The sequence below is a fragment of the Centruroides vittatus genome, unplaced genomic scaffold, assembly GCF_030686945.1.
Source record: "Centruroides vittatus isolate TY-2023 unplaced genomic scaffold, ASM3068694v2 contig_18, whole genome shotgun sequence".
Lineage (NCBI taxonomy): Eukaryota > Metazoa > Arthropoda > Arachnida > Scorpiones > Buthidae > Centruroides > Centruroides vittatus.
In genome coordinates this window covers 2457707-2476362 of record NW_027121101.1, presented here as the reverse complement: position 1 = coordinate 2476362, position 18656 = coordinate 2457707, and the positions used below count along the sequence as shown (strand labels likewise).

General features: G+C 31.2%; 1 protein-coding gene across 3 annotated transcripts in view; it reads left to right on the top strand.

The window, feature by feature from the left end:
- The window catches only part of LOC136969517 (AT-rich interactive domain-containing protein 4A-like), a 77336-nt gene that overhangs the window by 5130 nt on the left and 53550 nt on the right, over nucleotides 1–18656 (top strand). The window lies entirely within an intron of this gene.

Genomic DNA, 18656 nt, shown 5'->3' with positions numbered 1-18656 from the left:
TTATCCAACTCTCCTGTTTATATTTATTCATTTATTTCAGTCTCTTATTGTCCAGCATGATATTTCTCTCTCTTATTTCAATTTTGTTTATGTTACTTTATATTAAATTATAAAATAGTAGTTGTCTCCTAATATTATTGGAATTAATATTAAAGATACTGTGGATCCATGTCATTGATTAATAATAGAATTAATATTTATAAATATTTTATATTTTTCAAATATCTTGCAAGTTTTTTAAAATCGGTAGTCTTTTAGCAATTTTACTTGTATTTATTAAAAATGCTTATTTATTTGTCTGTAAACAAATAAATATTTTTAGCAAAAAGCATTCAGACATAATTGCAAATCATTCTACAGTTATAAAATTATTACAAAATTATTCTATAACTATGTAGAAAGTATAGTTACATTTTCAGGTCAATGAATGCACGTAAATATTAAATATTTAATAAATTGTGAAAAGTTACTAGATAAATATAATATCAAATTATTCATTCATTAATTAATTAATTTGGTAATTGATATTAAACATAATATTTTGCCATCTATTGGTAAATTTAGTGATTACATAATTTAGAAATATCTGGAAAAACAGTGTCCAAAATAGATTAAAAGATTTAAAACTTATAATATTTGTCTAATGCCTAAGTACATTGTCATGTCAATTATTCTATCTGAAATCTCATGTTTGGAAAGATAGACTTCAATTGTCAACAGAGCAGATAGCTCGTAGAATTGCTGTTCAGATTTACGAATGAAAGTGTTTGAAACTGAGTATAGAATAACTTTAACTGGAAATTCAAATTTCTGTTCAGTAATTATTACTCTAAATCAGCGGTTCCCAACCAGTGGTCCGTGGACCACCAGTGGTCTGCAAGAGCTAAAATATGGTCCGCAAAAGATTTAAAACTTTTATTTATTTTAAATTATTATTTCCATATTGATACAAACTGAATTTAATTTTTACTAAAATGTTATGTTTTCTATTATAATGGTACTGTTAAAGCAAAAGTCTTGAGTTTAACGATTACTTATATTAAAAGTTTTGATTAAAGTTTATTTTTCTTAAACCTTGTGGTCCCTGCTAACAACAATGAAATCAAAGTGGTCCCTGGTCAAAAGAAGGTTGGGAACCACTGCTCTGAATCAATATAATGGTTAGATTTCTTTTGTTATAAGTTTTTTTTATTTTTCTAAAATAAATTCATCCATAAAGATGTTTTTCTTGATTATTCATGAAAATCAACTAAAAAAATAAAAATTGAAAATATATTCATTTTATAAATTTTCATTTGTACTTTGTATAAATAATTCAAATATATCAAAGAATTTGAATTTATTAAATAAAATGCAATTTTTCTGTGTACAATAATAGATAAAATGTTAATTGAGAGATGAGTTTTGATTGCTGTAGATGATGAATGCTTGATTCAAGTTTCATACATTGTAATGTTATTCAATGGAGAATTATCAGTATGTCTAGTCAGGAAAATTCTTGGGAAGAAAATCACGAAATTAAAATAATATTAGAAAATCAAGAATTATCAAGGAAATTCATGCATAAAGATAAGAATTTTAGAAATAATAAAAGTTAACTCACGCCAAAGTTGCATATACTTCTGATAAGTAGCACTGAGTTCAGCGTTAACGTGAGCTCCAACAATAGAAAAATAATATTCATCTGGGAAGCGATCCTCACAATAACAGCAGAGGCATGCAACATCCCCACTCTGGACTTACCCGAAATTTGGGTCACTCTTTACAAGCGCATAAACACTCAAACACGCCGACAAGCGCACACGTAGCGTGTGTGCTTTTCAGCGCATGCACCGTCAATCATGCCGTTTTAAAATCTCTTTCGAACTGGCGAAGTTACCGAACGCTAAAAGAATACATTATTTTTTAAAAATTCGCCAACGAAAATCTTCCGTTATCGGTTTGGAACGTTCGGCACGTGCCTCTTTCAAATTTGTTCTTTCCACATTCGCCTGAAGACGATGATCGTAATTTTTCGTCGAAAGTACTTGCAATAAAAAGAAGAATCTACGTTAACGCTGAACTCAGTGCTACTTATCAGAAGTATAAGAATTTTAGGAAAAATGAAAAGTAATCAAAGAATTTTTATTTGCCAGTTTTGAACAAAATGAACACTGTAACAATCTTAAATTTTTTGTAAGCATTTCAAAATTTGCTCATCATATAAGAATGTTTCTGCTCTATAACAAGTTAAAAAAATACTTGTGTCAAATTGATCATATGTGATTGATTTCATATGGTCTGTTCAAACAGCAGTTATGATTTTTCTAATTAAGTTTTTACAATAGGACTTTTTCTTTGAAAATAAACACTTTAAAGGGTTCTCACAATATAAATATTTTGATAATTGAATTTATTTATAATTAATTGCGATGTTAAAATGATGTCACAAATACACAACTTTATGAGCATTGATCACAGTACAAAAATGCCCTTTTTTTTTAATGAAAATCTGTCAGTATGAGGGGGGACAAAAAAAACTGGAATTCTCTTCTGTATACCAGATGGCATTGTTGTGAGAGGTTATGCTTTGCAACAGTGAACTTTTTTTAGATTTTTTTCAATGTGTTTTTCTATCTGTTTCTTTGATGTGAGAAGGATTATGTATTTGGAATTTGTTCCTTCAAGTCAAATGATTAACCAGTGTTTTTATCTGGAAGTTTTGAGAAGGTTGCATCAAGATTTGCAGAATAATCTTGAGTTATGGCAAACAGCTGACTGGGTTTTCTACCATGACAACAATTCTGCCCATACTGCTCTGTTTGACCAATTTTGGCCAAAACCAGTATGACCCTTGTTCTTCATTCTTTCTGTTACCCAATCTTGTCCCATGTAACATTTTTTTTTGTTTTCTCAGATGAAAAAGTTCTCAGAGGAAAAGATTTTCTGATGTGGATGAGTTGAAACAAAAAAAAAATGGCAGAGACACTAAAAGGTATCAAAATTGATGAATTCAAACATATTTTTGAGCAGTGGAAAAATGTCTTGATAAGTGCATTGTATCAGAGTACGTTTAAGGTAACTAAAGTTTGAACATGTGAAAATAAATACATAATTTTTTAATAAATAAATTCCAGTTTTTTTGGGTTCCCCTTATATGTGACTATAAATTTTTGAATAAATATTAACATACTGTATTTATTCTAATAAACAGTGCAGCTGCAAGGTGAAAAAGTTATTGACTATAATGATAAATGTGCTGTCTATTTGAAGAAAATAAGGCTTATGGTAACTGAAAAGTTTCACATTTTATTCAGTATTGTCACTCTTACTGTATATTGAAATAATTCTGTGTGTGTTGCATTGTTGTTTAAATAATAATAATAATAGTGAAAATAGTTATTGAATTTGTTCCATTAATAGTTGCCCATGATATAAGTTGCATTCCAATAATGCAGGTTCTCATTCATAGATGCAGAGATATAAGATGTGACATACATATATGCTTTTTAGATTATACAAAGGCTTTTGAGTGCTCTCCACAAATTATAAAGACTTTCAGATGATGCTAGATCAAGTCAGAACAGTCAGAACAGAAGTCTCAAGTGAAAAATATGGTTTAGATCTCAACATCAAAATATCAAATATATATGGTCATAAGTCAAACATCAACTCAGCAAGTTGATGGCTCAATCAAAAGAAATTGAAAGAGTAGAGAAATTTAATTACTTGGGAAGTGTCTTGAATGATAACTGGGATCATGATATAGAGATCAGAGTGCAAATAGAAAAAGCAAGAACTGTTTTCACAAAAATGAGAAAATTGCTATGTCCTAGAGACTTAACTCTTGATATGAAAATTAGAATAATTGGATGCTAAGTGTTTCTGGTGCTATTGTATGGAGTTGAACTTTGGACCTTATCCAAAACATCTGAAAAGATGATCAAAGCCTTTGAAATGCGAATTTTATCGACGGCTTTTAAGAGTATCCTTGGTAGAACATAAGACCAATGTAGAAATATTGCAATGAATGGAAAAACAACAAGAACTGCTCAACACCATCAAACAAAAAGTTGGAATACTTTGACCATGTGATGAGAAAGTGTGTCAAATACTGAATCTTACAATTCATTATACAAGGGAAAATCTCTGGTAAAAGAGGACCAGGACAAAATTGAATCTCATGGCTGAGAAACCTGAAGGACTGGTGTGAAATGTCTTCAGAGAAACATTCAGAAGAGCCAGCAATAGAAATACAATAGCTGTGATGACAGCTAATATCCAGAATGGATAGGGCACCAAAAGAAGAAGAATAGTTGCCCTCAGATAATCCAGTTCCAAATAATAGAATCTAATTCCTAAAGAATAGAATTAATAGTTAATGTCAAATGATCTGCTGAATTATCTGGCTATTTTTGGGCTATGTTATTACGTTGGCTAGTTGTTTTATTTATACTGTATATACCATGCCAAAATAATACTTATTACCCTGTAATAGTAATCACCTGCTAATAAACAATCACAGTTGCAAACTGAAAAAGTTAATACAGAACAGTATTACAATAAATAAGCATAGAGTATATATGTTTGTAAATGATTACTATAACAAAAAATTCATTGTAGTTTTAATGATTTAAAAAAATTCATTTAAGTGATATGAAATGTATAAAATTGTGTGCATTCACATGCTTTACTGACTTATCTATATATCAGTCTTAATATAGGTATGATAGAAAGGCTTCAAGAGTATAGTCCTGTCAAGTTAAAGATTGTAAAAAAGTATCTCTTGTTTGAACCCAAACTTGATCATTTATTCATTTGTCTGAAATTGTCTGAAATTGACTGTAGGAGTTTGTAAAACATTTCCATCTGATTGCAGTGATGTCAGATTGTATTTCAAGAGTGCATTGTTTCTCTTGATGTAAAAGGTGCATTGGCATTTTTCAACTGGATCCGTGATTGATTTGACAAACTCTACTCCAGCTTGCTCAGTGAAAAGAGTGAACTGTAAAATCTATATAAGGTTACTCATAAATGACTTGTGTTGCCCTATGAGAGTTTATATATTGAACCTGGATTTTCTGTAAATAGAGGGATGCTTATTGAGAACTAAACACAATTGTTAGTAGCTTTACTACGTACTGTATAAGTAAATGATACTATTTAGAGTCAGGATGGAATTGCAAATGTGGAATCACCAGCTCCATGTTAAGTCATTATTGAAATGCATCTGAAACAAAAGCTAGCCCTTGAAGGAAAAAGAAAAACGAAAAATAGAGAGAGAAAAGCAATCAGATGGTCAGCAAAATCTATAAAAAAAATGAAATTGCAAATGAAATTTAAGCTGCAGATGAAAATCCGTGGCAGACCAGTGGAACTTAGAAGAATAAAAACCAAGTTAAAGCTATGAAAACTGAGAAATAAAATATAAAAAAATAAAACTACTTCATGCAATTTTATTTCCTATTTAACTTATTGCTGATAGCTATTTTGATATGCAGTATACGTCAGGGAAAATTGTGGAAGTGATTAGAGAAATTGAAATTTTAAAATTTGAAGTTGGCAGACACACCAATTAGGTTTGTTTCATTCCATGTTTGAGCTTGTTATGCAAAAAGCTTGACCAGGAATACAACTGTGGCTGGTTGTTAGATATTTTCATATATGTATATTATTTGATGTTATATTAATTTCCAGCTCCTTCTTTATAATATTCACTTTAATCTTGTATATACAGTGGAATCTTTTTGCATCATTTCTATTACTTTGCTTTTCTGTATATATTAGGGTTTGGGAAGTCTCGACATTCTCAAAGTCCCGGGACACGAGACAACCCACGATCAAAATCCTGGGACGTCCCGGGACTTCGAAAATTCTCAGAATAAAATTAGAATCGAGTTCATTTTTGGCGAGATGTATCAATAAAAAAGCAATTTTAGTAAAAATCAACATTTATTGAACATAAAGTCAAATTTCAACATTTATAACGGTAATTAAAGTCTAAACAATTTGTATGTTTAATTCTTATAATCATAGATTCATTTTTTGACAGTAAAAATCTTATAATTATAAAACCAACTTAGTAATCATATTAATCATTAATAATCATCACCTAGTCTCTATTCATTAGTCATATAAATATAATAAACTATCAATTAGACTTCTTTTCTGATTTAATAAAATAGGCATTTAAAAAAATCAGAGCATTTACAGCTTTGTCTGACAATTCGTTTCTGATTTTTGTAATAATGCCTCCAGACAAGGAGAACACACTCGTTTTCAACAGATGTCGGTTTTATTGTTTTTAAAGCTTTATAAATTAGTTCCAAACTTTTAGTACGTTTTCTGGTTGCTTCAAATAACTGAAACTCCTTTTTTAATGTTGCTCTTGATCTTTTTGCACAAATTTCGGGTACATTTTCTTCGATTTTTTGATTGCCTGTTCCATTTGACTTTGAAATGACTCATAGGGTTCGTTGTGTACTGTAGAGCTACTGGTATTGGGTTCGGCGTCCATTATTTCCAAATTTGGCATTTGGATACGAGGGATATTTTCAAAAAGTCTGCAATACAGATCTTCCGCAAAAGCAATAAGTGCAGTTTTATTCAAATTTGAAGTAAAAAATTCTGTATTTTGCAACTGACGCAACACAACCGCGCACAGCACTTCACCTCATCAAGTGAAATTGATGACTGACTGACTGAACTGATAGTCTGACACAGACAGTCACAAATGTCACGATCTCATCACGAAAACATCACAAAATAACAATATGGCGGCGAACGTATTTATTGTGTACTCATTCAGTAAGTTACATAGGAGTATCAAGTAATTACTCATTAAGCTAACAGATGGCGCTCTCAATGACAGAGCGAGGGAAGTTAATAAACTTTATTATGACCTTTTAAAAATAAAATTATTACAATACAATTTCGACAAGTGTGTCTCAAGTCTTGACCTGAAAGTCCTGGGACCTGAGACAATTAAATTTAGAAAAAGTCCCGGGACTTCGAGACACGAGACGTCCCGGGACCCAAACCCTAGTATATATTGTCTGATTTATTTGGTCCTGGAACTAGCCCTGTGTAGATAACACTATTTTTTCTGCAGCACCATTGGTCCTCAAACTATCATTTTACTGTAAACATCATTGAAAAATTATGGTTCTGATTCAAACTTTAAAAAATATGGGAAATGTTAAACCATGACTTATTAGTTCAGGACAACAAATGAATGATAATCTTGAATGAGTTAAAAAAATATTTGATGATGCTCATGTTGCCTGGATGCATGCATGTTAAAAAATTGAGTTATCTGCAGCCATAACATAACTCAACCCCCAAAACTCAAAATAACTGAAAAATAAATAGTGTAAGTAATTAAATATAACTATAAATAAAACTTTCTCTTGCTAACTCACATTTTTAGTTTGTTTTAGTGTCTTTACCAAAGAGAAGTCCTGGAACCTTAATTACTACAAACAAATAAATATAACTATGCTTTGCAGTACAATTTTATAATAGTGAGTTAATAAACTTTTTTTAAAAAAGTAAAAATTTGGTGATAGATCATCAGTAATTTTGACTCATGAAAATCTATCATACCTCACTTATAAGTTGGCCAAGTCTGCTCTAGTGGAAAGTGTATGAAGAAGACCAACATATTGAGGGCAGAGTGCCTAGATATGTCATCTTGGACCATAGAAATCCCATAGATGTTCTATGAGATTGAGATTTGGAGAATATGCAAGCCAATCCATTTGTTCTATTTCCTCTTCATAAAGATATTGGTCAACCTGTCTTACTTAATGTGGACAAGCAGTATCCAATAAAATGAAATCTCCAGCTCCAAAAAAAGCACTTACTATTTTAATACATTTCTTTTAATTTTGCATTTTTTTTTTCATTTATTATATATATGTTAATAATAATTTTTGTAACTGATAATCACCTCGTTACCCCATTATGGGTCTAGTTGGCCTAAAAAAACCCTGTTAGTACCCACAAGGCAGAAAGAGCCAAAAGAAGGGGGGAAAAAACCAGATCTTACTGTTTTGCACACCCATACTTGCAGAAAGTTTTTCTGTTTTGATTTTTCTTTTTACAGACAACTCTGCATCACATTCAAAGGATACATCATTTCTGATAAATGTAAAAATTATACAGTACCTTACAAGTGTTTTACAATTTACAAGTGTTCTCCAGCCCTTTGATTTAGGGATAATAAAGTAACAGCCATCAAAAGTTAGGCATGGATCACAAAATGACGATATTTTCAAAACCACTCAAACAAATTTATAAAACTTTCATCAGGTTATACATACATACTTTAGATCGAGAGTCGCCAAACTCTTTTGATCGTCGACCCCCTACAAGTTTTTGAAACCTCACATCGACTCCCACCAAAAAGTTTGTGTTACAAGCAAAAAAAAGCATTTACTATTTTAATACATTTCTTTTAATTTTGCAATACCTATGAGAAGCACTGGTGTGTCCACCTAATGAAAACCCAGCCCAGACAGTCTTTCCATCATCACTAAAAGCATGACTTTCTGTTATGTTCTGTGGTTTGTAATGGGTTCCCTGGAATCTGACAGCAGGCTTATATTAATCTGGAAGGAGCTTCAGATTAATATAAGCCTGCTGTTAGATTCCAGAGAAAACCTATACTCATTTGTGAACAGTCCAGCCTACATACTCCTGATGCCATTTCAGGCAGACCTGTCTGTGTCTGGAGGTTAAAGGCACACATACTGCTGGCCAAGGACATAGTCTAGCCTTGTGATAGTTTCTGGTAACAGTTGAGACAGATAACTGCCTTCCTGAGAATGGCACAAGGCTAGCATGCAGAGATGATGCAAATGCCCTACTGTTTCTTTTGGCTAGGAGCCATATATAACCATCATACCAAAATGATGTCGTCACCCATGGACAACCTGAAACAGGTCTTCTGACCATGATTCCTGTTGTTTGGAATTGTCTCCAAAGCCTTGAGATAAATGATGGACATTAAAGAATGTCACCATTTGGTAATTGATTGACCAGCCTCCAATTTTTTTACAGTTCTCTATCTTTTTGAATCAAGTAAATGTATTCTTTGGGACATTATTATGTACTGTTTGCACAATAACAATTCTGTTTTTTGTACTTTATTGTTTACAGTACCCTTTCAGCAAAAATAGTGCTCTCTGGGAAGACACCGGTATTTTCCCAGTGTTCTTCATTTGCATATTTACATACATTTTTCATAATTTTAAGGGGTAAATATTAGTTCTCATATTTAATTATACCTATACATTAATTTTCATTAAGTTGTCATACTATTTAGGCTTTTATTTAGCTTTTTGTGATCTGTGCTTAACTTTTGACAAGCAGTGTAGAAAGTGCCTTATACAAATAGCTATTTGCTATTGTATAAGGCACTATCTATATAGCTTACAATAAATGTTAAAAAAGAAAATTAAAAGAATTTTTTAAAAATTTAAAATTAAGTTAAAAACCAACAAATAAATACCTGCACAATTATTTGATTTAATAAATACTTATAGATAAAATTAAATAAATAACAAAATAAAACAAAAAGGATAAAAAGTTAAAATATTTTCAAAGGAAATATTTTAAATTTAAAAATAAGATCAATTATAAAAGTTATAGAACTGGTGCATGAACTACTGATTGACTTTTTCTTCACTTTTAACAAAGAAAAGAAAGTCAGTACATTCGGTAGCAGTGTTAAATAATGGTTTACTTTAATGGACTCTTCCAATTAGATTAACTCATTTTGCCAGATTTCACTTAAAATACATTCATCATTTAAATTTTTTCTTTTTAAAAATGTTTATTGTTCTACAGATTACAACAATTTTAAATGATTTTATTTATTTGCTGGCTTTTAATTTTTTCTGATTTCTCAAGAGATTTTTTTTAAACTCTGGAATATTTTACATAGGTAAAAAAGTTATTTTAGTTACTTAATATTTATTTTTTATAGTTGTAACCCCTTTTTTTTCTATTTTAATTCATACTTTTAGATCATATTTCAATATATAAAATCTATAACCCTTCTAGATAAATGTATTTCGGTTTTAATGTTTTTCTTTTTTAAAAATATTATATCAGAATATGGTATTATATATGCCTTTTGTGTGTTAATATTAAACTAAAAAGTATATTTTCCTTGTTACTTAGGACCAGATTTTTAAAGAATTGTCAACAGCTGAAGAGAGGTTTAAACCCTAAATGCATACTAAAATGACAATTCAAAGTGATTAATTTTGTCATGCTTTTTTAAACATATATCCTGTATGATAAGTAGAGCCGAAAATTTTCACTTTTGGCAAATTTCTCAGCTATATTTGCCTGGAATGAGCATCTTTCAATTAGTATTAATTTAAAAATCTGGTCTCAATATGACTAAGTCTTTTTGGTGAAAATCGGCAATTTTGACCCTAACTGACGAATTTGGCGATAGGTGGCGAAATTGTCAGGTTTCCATGTGCTTCGTGCAAAAATGTCTAGAAAACAGTCAATTGAGTTTAAAATTGATTCCGTGATTAAGGAATTAGGTGGCAATATATTTTGCCGTACCAAAAAAACAATTCTCTGTGTTAAGTGCTCTACACACATCAACTAAGAACATGATACAATTAAGAAACAACTTTCGGAACATCTCAACAGTGCAAAACACAAGAAACATAACACACTACAGTCACAAACATTGTTGTTTGAAATTGGAAGCAATTTTGATAAAGAAATGGTTAAAGCATTCACCAATGCAGGCATTTAGGATTCAGAATGAGTACAAATTAACAAATTCGCTTATGTCAGAAATGAAGAAGTTTTTCATGAAGTCCAAGAGAAAGACAAAATGATTTTAAGAATGCAACTAGAGTTAGTAATCTTCCTCCAGAACCAATTGTCACTCATTGGGGGTCTTGGTTAAACACTGCAAAGTTCTATGTCAACGTTGAACGTTCGTTCTCATTATATTCATCAATATTGAGCAATCGACGTCATAGCTTAAGCGAGGATTATTTGAAATATCTAAGTGTAATTTGTTTTAACTCGTTTTTGAAATAAATAACTGGAAACTTTTTTTGGCAAATTTAAGGCAAAAAATTGAAGATTTTCGTTGCGATTTTAGGCCCAAAAACTGGCGAAAATTTTCGGCTCTAACGATAAGTCCTACATTTGTCAAGTTGTGAGATTTAAGAAGTACAACAATAATTTGGTTATTATAATTGAAAAGATGTTTTCCAAACAGGATATCTATTTTAATTAGTTATATTTGTTAAATGTATGAAATCTTGATATATAAATTTTTCTCAAAAATTGTATACTGTACAATTTTTAATAAAAATTTTACCTCAAAATTCAGCTGCTTGGGCAAAATTTAGCACTCTGTCCCTTAATGTGCATATTACATAAATTTTCTAACAAATTTTGGGTATAAAAAGAGTTGCAAAATGTTCTTCACAATTCTTCAGCAAATAAACAGTTGTGATTCTCACTTTGCCTGATCATGCATTACTTGTTAAACTTCTATCAATGAAACAGTTATGCCAGTTCAGCACTTAAAAGATTATGAAGAGGTACCCTGATTATTGGGAATTGTAGGTAAATGATTTTGCATTTGGAAGAAACTGAAACTTTCACTGTGAAACTGGGATGGGAATCACAAACTAATTGTAATCTGAAAATGGAAGATAATAGTGGAGTGTGAAATGGAAAATTCTCAGAGCAGTAGTAGTGCATGTGCATTATCACAGCAATTAAATATGCCCACTTGACAGTGTGGAAAGTTCCGTAAAAAGTCTCACCTTTATTCACACAATGCACTCCATATTCAAGAATTGATTTCTGGTGATAATGATAAGTGAAAAACATTTGCCATGACATTTATGGTTGAGATGACTGTTGATGATGCATGGGTCATTTTCATTTGCATGGTGATAAGAACAGTTATAATTGTTGTGTTTGGTCAGAAGAAAATCCATCCATTCATCTACAAATTCCATTACACTCACCAAAGGAAACGGCATAGTGTGGGTTCATAACATTCTTTATCATCGGTTTTTAGTTTTTTAAAGAAAACTCTGCATCTGGAACTGTGACATGTTCTGTTAATGTTCCTAGATATGCTCCAAAATTTTGTCATTCCAGCACTGCAGCACAAAAATTATCTGAACACCAGAATCTTTATGTAAGATGGTGCACCCCACATATCAGCTTAAATGTTTAAGCCTTACTTCAACAACAATTTTTGCACAAGAGAGTAAATAGGCAATCATTTCCAATACCGTGGCTACTATGATTACCAGATTCTGAATTCCTGTGACTTTTGGTTATGGGGCTATCCAAAGAGCCTGATTTATCAAAGCAATGTTCTCAATATATTTGTCTTAAAAGACAGAAATTCAAAATGTGGGACAACTCAACAAGATCAGTTGCATTCTACCATCAAGTGTGTTGTGCAGCAATGGAGTTTTGATATAATTGTCAATTGCATATTCCACATCTGTAACTGAAATAAAATTATTGCACTTTGTTTCTTAACTGCTGAAATTTGTTAGAAAACATATGTAATATCCAATTAAGGAGACAGAAGCATCAAATTTGCCTTACTGACTGAATTTTGAATTAAAAAATTTTTCAAAATGAGGACCACATACTCAGTATATGTGTGTATACTAAATTTGGTTGCGACTTGCCCAATAGTTATTCCTATAGAGAGCTCTAACACTTATTTTTTAAGGGTGTACTATAGATGCACCCTATGGAATTTCGGGACTTTGAGTATATATTTGAACTCAAGGAACTAAGACAAGTTCAATGATACCCTACTTTTGGACTGGAGACAAGAAATAAGAAAGCCATCATACTTTTTTAAAGCTATCATCAGACAGCACCGTAGTTGCTAGTACCACCATCTTGCGGTAAAGTCTGCAAACCATGATGTCGGACTACAGTCATCTCCCGGAGAGATAGGTTAGGTCTGTTGGACAAGGTTGGATAGGTTAGGTCCGCGATAGCGGCACATAGTACTAGCCAACCATGAGCGATAGTTGGGGTTGGGGTGTGTGTGTAGTTGGATAGTTGGAGGTGGGGTGATAGTTGGAGTTGGGGAGATAGTTGGAGTTGGATAGATAGATCGGGTGATAGTTGGAGTTGGGGAGTTGTGGGTGGTTGGCACATAGTACTAGCCAACCATGAGCGATAGTGTGTTGGAGTGAGGAGCCGTAGGCCCCTCAGCCGCCAACACACTCCAACAACGAGGTGGAGGAGCGCGAGGGTGTGCAAAAAGGACTTAACTACAACTGCAGATGATCAGTGTGCTCGTGGATCAACATCTGTCTCTGTTGAAGGTATATATGGCCGACTTGCCGGACTGCCTGTTAAACACACGATAGGCCTAGCGGAGAAAGTGACGTGACTCCTGATCATCGCGTGATTGCCGGAAAAATGTATGATAACTTTCTTATTTTTTGCCTCCAGTCCAAAAGTAGGGTATCGTTGAACTCATCTCGGTCCCCTGAGTTTAAATACAGTGGTGCTTCATATAACGTACTTAATCCGTTCCAGGTGCATGTCCGTTAAGTGAAACGTTTGTTATACAAAATGCATTTTCCCATAGAAATACATGCTAAAACATCTAATTCGTTCCGCAGCATAAAATATCTGTACTGTATCATAAAAAAATGAACATGGGGTGCGTTCTTTTATTCCTCCACGTAACTCTGAGCAAGCGACATCCGTTTAAAAATTCCTGCGGAACACGTTCCTAAATTCCGGTGGGAGTGCACGCCGTCGAACGGCAAAAACGGCCCCTTGTAGCAGTAGTTTACGGTGGAAAGCAACATGGCGTCCTCCATGGCTCAGATAGTTTCGTTTCCGGGTTCATTATGTGGTTTTATGAATGAGAATTTAGAAATTGTGAAAGCGCGAGTTAGCGCACATGGTGATGTAAGTGTCTTTACGAATTTTTTTTTTTTTTTAAGGTTATTTTGAATGCTTTTTCAACAAATAATCCATTTTATGGTTAAATTTTACAATTGGGACCCTTCTTTTGCCTTTTAAAGCTCATATTTTAGAATTATAGATTCCTCCATCACAATACTATCGATAGTGTGGGCGCCGCCATCTTTCTTTCTTTCACCGTCGTTCCTAAATGCCTACAAACAGCAGCGCACTCCCATAGTAGCGGAGACGCAGAGCGACCGCTATTAAAGAATGCACCCATGGAGCAGTCACCAATTATGCTGGAAAGTCCGTTGTTTGCAGCCAGTCCGTTGCTCGGGTCACGTAACAGCCAAACAGAAAGTCCGTTGTTCGCAGCGTCCGTTATTCGAGGCGTACGTTGTACGAGGTGCCACTGTATATACTCAAAGTCCCGAAATTCCATAGGGTGCAATCTATAGTATCCCCCTTTTTTAATTCTGATTATTCTGTAGTTTAAGAGGAAACCATCATTATAGTAGAAACTGCACATATTTTCAATGAAAAGCTTTAAAATTGATTACATGAATGTTTGTAAACAGTCTAGTAAGTATGTTGCATAATTATATGGAAAAATTTTTGTAGACATAAACAAGAATAACTATATATTTAATTTAGAATAACTAATTATTATTTTATTTGGATATCATTGACATCAATATAGTTATGATTTATCAGGCATTTGTCAATATGTTTTCCAAAGAATACCATATTTTACGGACTATAAGACGCTATGGACTATAAGACGCACCTGAATTTTGGAGGCAATTTTTTGAAGAAAAAAGTGCGTCTTATAGTCTGTAAAATACGGTATATAGCAGACTTGATGTGAAAATTACAAATTTCATAAATTATAAGATAAAAAAAAGAGCTGTGATATAGTTAATAATTGGATTATATTGAACTGAACCTTAAATTAAATATGAAAAATCCACATTTATTTTAGAATTAGTATTGGACATATACATATTATATGCAGTAAAATTATATGATAAATTAAATGAACATAGGCTCTCTCTTTTAATTACTCTCACAGAATTTACATAAGATTACTAAAAATAGTTTCTACATGACAAACATGATTGTAAACTTTTTAGAAGATTTTGTATATCTTTGCAAAGTGTGCAAACAAAATGTTTTAAAAAATGATTATTGCAATCAATATTAATTAGAGTTACTTCATACCATTTAGTAATTTACACTTGAAGTTTATAAAATAATTCCAGGAAGAATCATAATTAAACAAATATTGAACATAGTTAAATAAAATGAAGCTTGAATCTATATGTTTCCATACTCTTCACAAAACAGATCTGGATAATAATATATATGTTATGGACAAAGTGATTATGAATAATGACCAACAACATCAGGCATTGTAATAAATTTCAATAATTTATCAAATTGACCAGTCATTATGAATACTGCTATCTTCTAGTCAGGCAAAGTGATAATAATACGTTGAGGAGTGATCATCCAAAATACGCTAGCCAATCAGCACTCTTATCTGAGTTGCACGTGTGTATTGTGTTTAGTACCGAATTTGGCGGCAGTCATGACTGCTTGTGCTCTCAACGGATTCCTCTTGGAGGGGAGCCACTGGCAGGCCACCGATTGTTTAATGTCACTAGTTATTTATTCACAGTAGTTCTTGAACACACATATCAATAACTAGTATGTATCAATGTCTAGTGACGTTAAACATTCGGTGGCCTGCTGGCGGCTCCCCTCGGGGAGGAATTCGTCGGGAGCACAAACAGTTGCCACCACTGCCATGATGATGCACATAGGTAAAACTTTACCATTTAATTAATATAGTCAATAATACTTAGTTTTAAAAGATTACATGTTCTTTTTAAAATACTTTGAAATAATTCACAAAAAATAAATATTTCTAAATGAAATAAGTGGAGATTTTTTAACCAAATTAATTAATGTTGCACAATTTAAAATTTAGTATTAAACACGATATGCACTCAACACGATACAATCGGCAATTCAGTGTGCCAATTGGCTAGTGTATTTGTTGGATGATCACTCTTCAACGTATTATTATCACTTTGCCCGACTAGGTGATAGCAGTATTCATAATGACTGGTCAATATGATAAATTAATCAATACTTATCACACTGCGTGCCCTTTTTGGTCATTATTCATAATGCCCGATTAATCATTTTGTCCATAACATATATATACCGGATAAACACCTGATGTCAGTTTTTTACTCTGTTTTACTCTTATTGGAAATAATACATATTTACTGCAAATGTAAGTTTTCATAGAAAATCTAAAATGAATAACTGTATATATTTTATCAAATTGTATTAAACTGCAATAATTTATATATTTTTATATTATAGAGAATGGTTATATACCTATGTGATAAAAAATATAGAAACATAATTTTAAGATATACCATCATATAATATGTAAGTTTTATGTTATTGTATTCTCCCCTTTTACGTGATATTTAATAATGTCACGAACCTTACTATGATTTGTATTTTTAATAGCACTGAAGAGGGGTTGGAAACATAAACCAACTGAAAATGCATTCGATTAAAAATTTTTTAAAATAAACTGTAAATTTTCTAATTATTGCTGTAAGGTCGTCTACCAAGAATCATTTCTTTGGATTACGAGGACGGTACACACAGAAATCTTTAAATATATTTGAAGATCAAGTTCTCAAAACAAATATATTTAAAGAGTTTCAATTTTCTTCTGAGAATTGTTATATTTGCATGCAGGAATTTCTGAAGATAAACTTTGTTGGTTCAAAAGTGTTCTAGAATGTGAGATGTTAATAGTTACACCAATAAAGTAGGTTTTCTCTTGAATTTATAAGAACTTAGTGTGTTTCTTGATTCTTGTGTTTAAACTCTACATGAGAAATAATTACTAAAATTGCATGATTTTGGGTAAATGATCTGATGAATTTTTTTAAAAAAGCCAAAGCATATAATAAAAATAAATATTAATGGGAAATTGCTAAATTTTCATATAAAACATTTTTAGAGAATAAAATTAGATTAAAAATGAATCAAACTGCTATAGTATGAATATTTACATTTATTGCTATGCAAAATGGTAAGATGCAATTCTATTATTAAAGTATTCAAAGTAATTAAATTTTGAAGTAATAAAATGATAATTTTTATTATAATTATTTCTTTTCGTTATAATTTATTGAAAATAACAATTATTGAGATTTGGTATAAAATGAAGATACTGTTGGAGTATATTCAACAATAAATTCTTTGAGTTTGTGTAAGTAATGTATATAAAGAAATTTAGTCACAAAATTATAAAGAAGTATTGTCAATCCAGTTTATTAGAAACAGAGATTAACAATTGAAAGTTTTTTTATTCATTTTTAATGTGTGCTTTTGACTTTTTAATTTATGTGACAGTTTTAAACAGTAAATTCAAGAATGTTTTGAAGGAGTTTGGAAAAAATAAATGTTTTATTTTGAATTGTTCCTCTAATAGTTGGTAAAATAATACAATATGCAAGGTTCATTTTTTATTCAATTAATAAATGTGTAAATTTGCTTATTTTATATATTATCATAAAAAAATAAGACAGATACATTTTTATTTTGATTTCAAATTTGTTATATGATTTAAGCAATATTTTTTACTGTAATTAGTAATTAATTATACATATTATTTAATAGTTACTCTTAATTTTATAAAGGGCATTCACAACATGCAGCTTTTCTTACTAAACCAGCTTTTATAGCTTTCTTAAAAGTGACAATTAAGAAAGCTATAAAAGCCAGTTTGGTGAAAAAAGCATCACTTCTTTTGACCTTGTTTTTCTTATTTCAGATTTATGGCAAAAGCCATTGACTTAACAGAAAGCTGTCTTGCAGTAACATTTACTGATTATCAAAATCCATCAACAGAGGGACTAGTTGTCATAGTTTTAACTTGTACAAAATAATTCTCCTAAAAGACAATAATGTCAACCAAAACAGATGAAATGAGAGTTGCAACATTTGTAGTTGAGAATATCAAACAGTTTTAGGTTTGTTTTCCACACTTCTAAGTATTAAACATCAGATTTAAATACTTTGTATCTTGCATCTAAATATCCCAAATTATATAAAAATATTTAAAAATTAAACAGTCATTGTTGATTTTTTTAATGACACTCTGAACATTGATTACTCAACAACCTTATTGTTGTATTAAATTCTAGAGAAGATAAGATAAATTTACTGTTTTTTGTTATGTCATTCAGTTTCCCTCATTCCAAGTTTTGTCACTAGATAGTATTATTACTTTCCTGAAATTGTCCAGTCCAAATGCATGTTTACAGTTCACAGCTTTTGGATAAGTCAGGTTTTCTTAAAGCAAGAAAAGATCCTGTTATGAATATCCCTATAATAATTTGTTTTGTTACAGTCATTGTAGTAATACATTTATCAAGTTAACATATAAAGTTTAAAATACATTAAGTTAAGATAAAAATAATTAATTCATACTCCAAAACATGCAAATTCAACAGTGGTGTGCCATTCATGGAAGCTATGGAAGCACTGCTTCCCTTGTATCTTCTAAAAATATACATATTGTGCAATTATTTTCATATTTTAACGTACTTCGAATTACTTAAAATTAATTTTTTATAATAACTGCATAATGTATTTTATTACAAATTTCTGTACTGTAC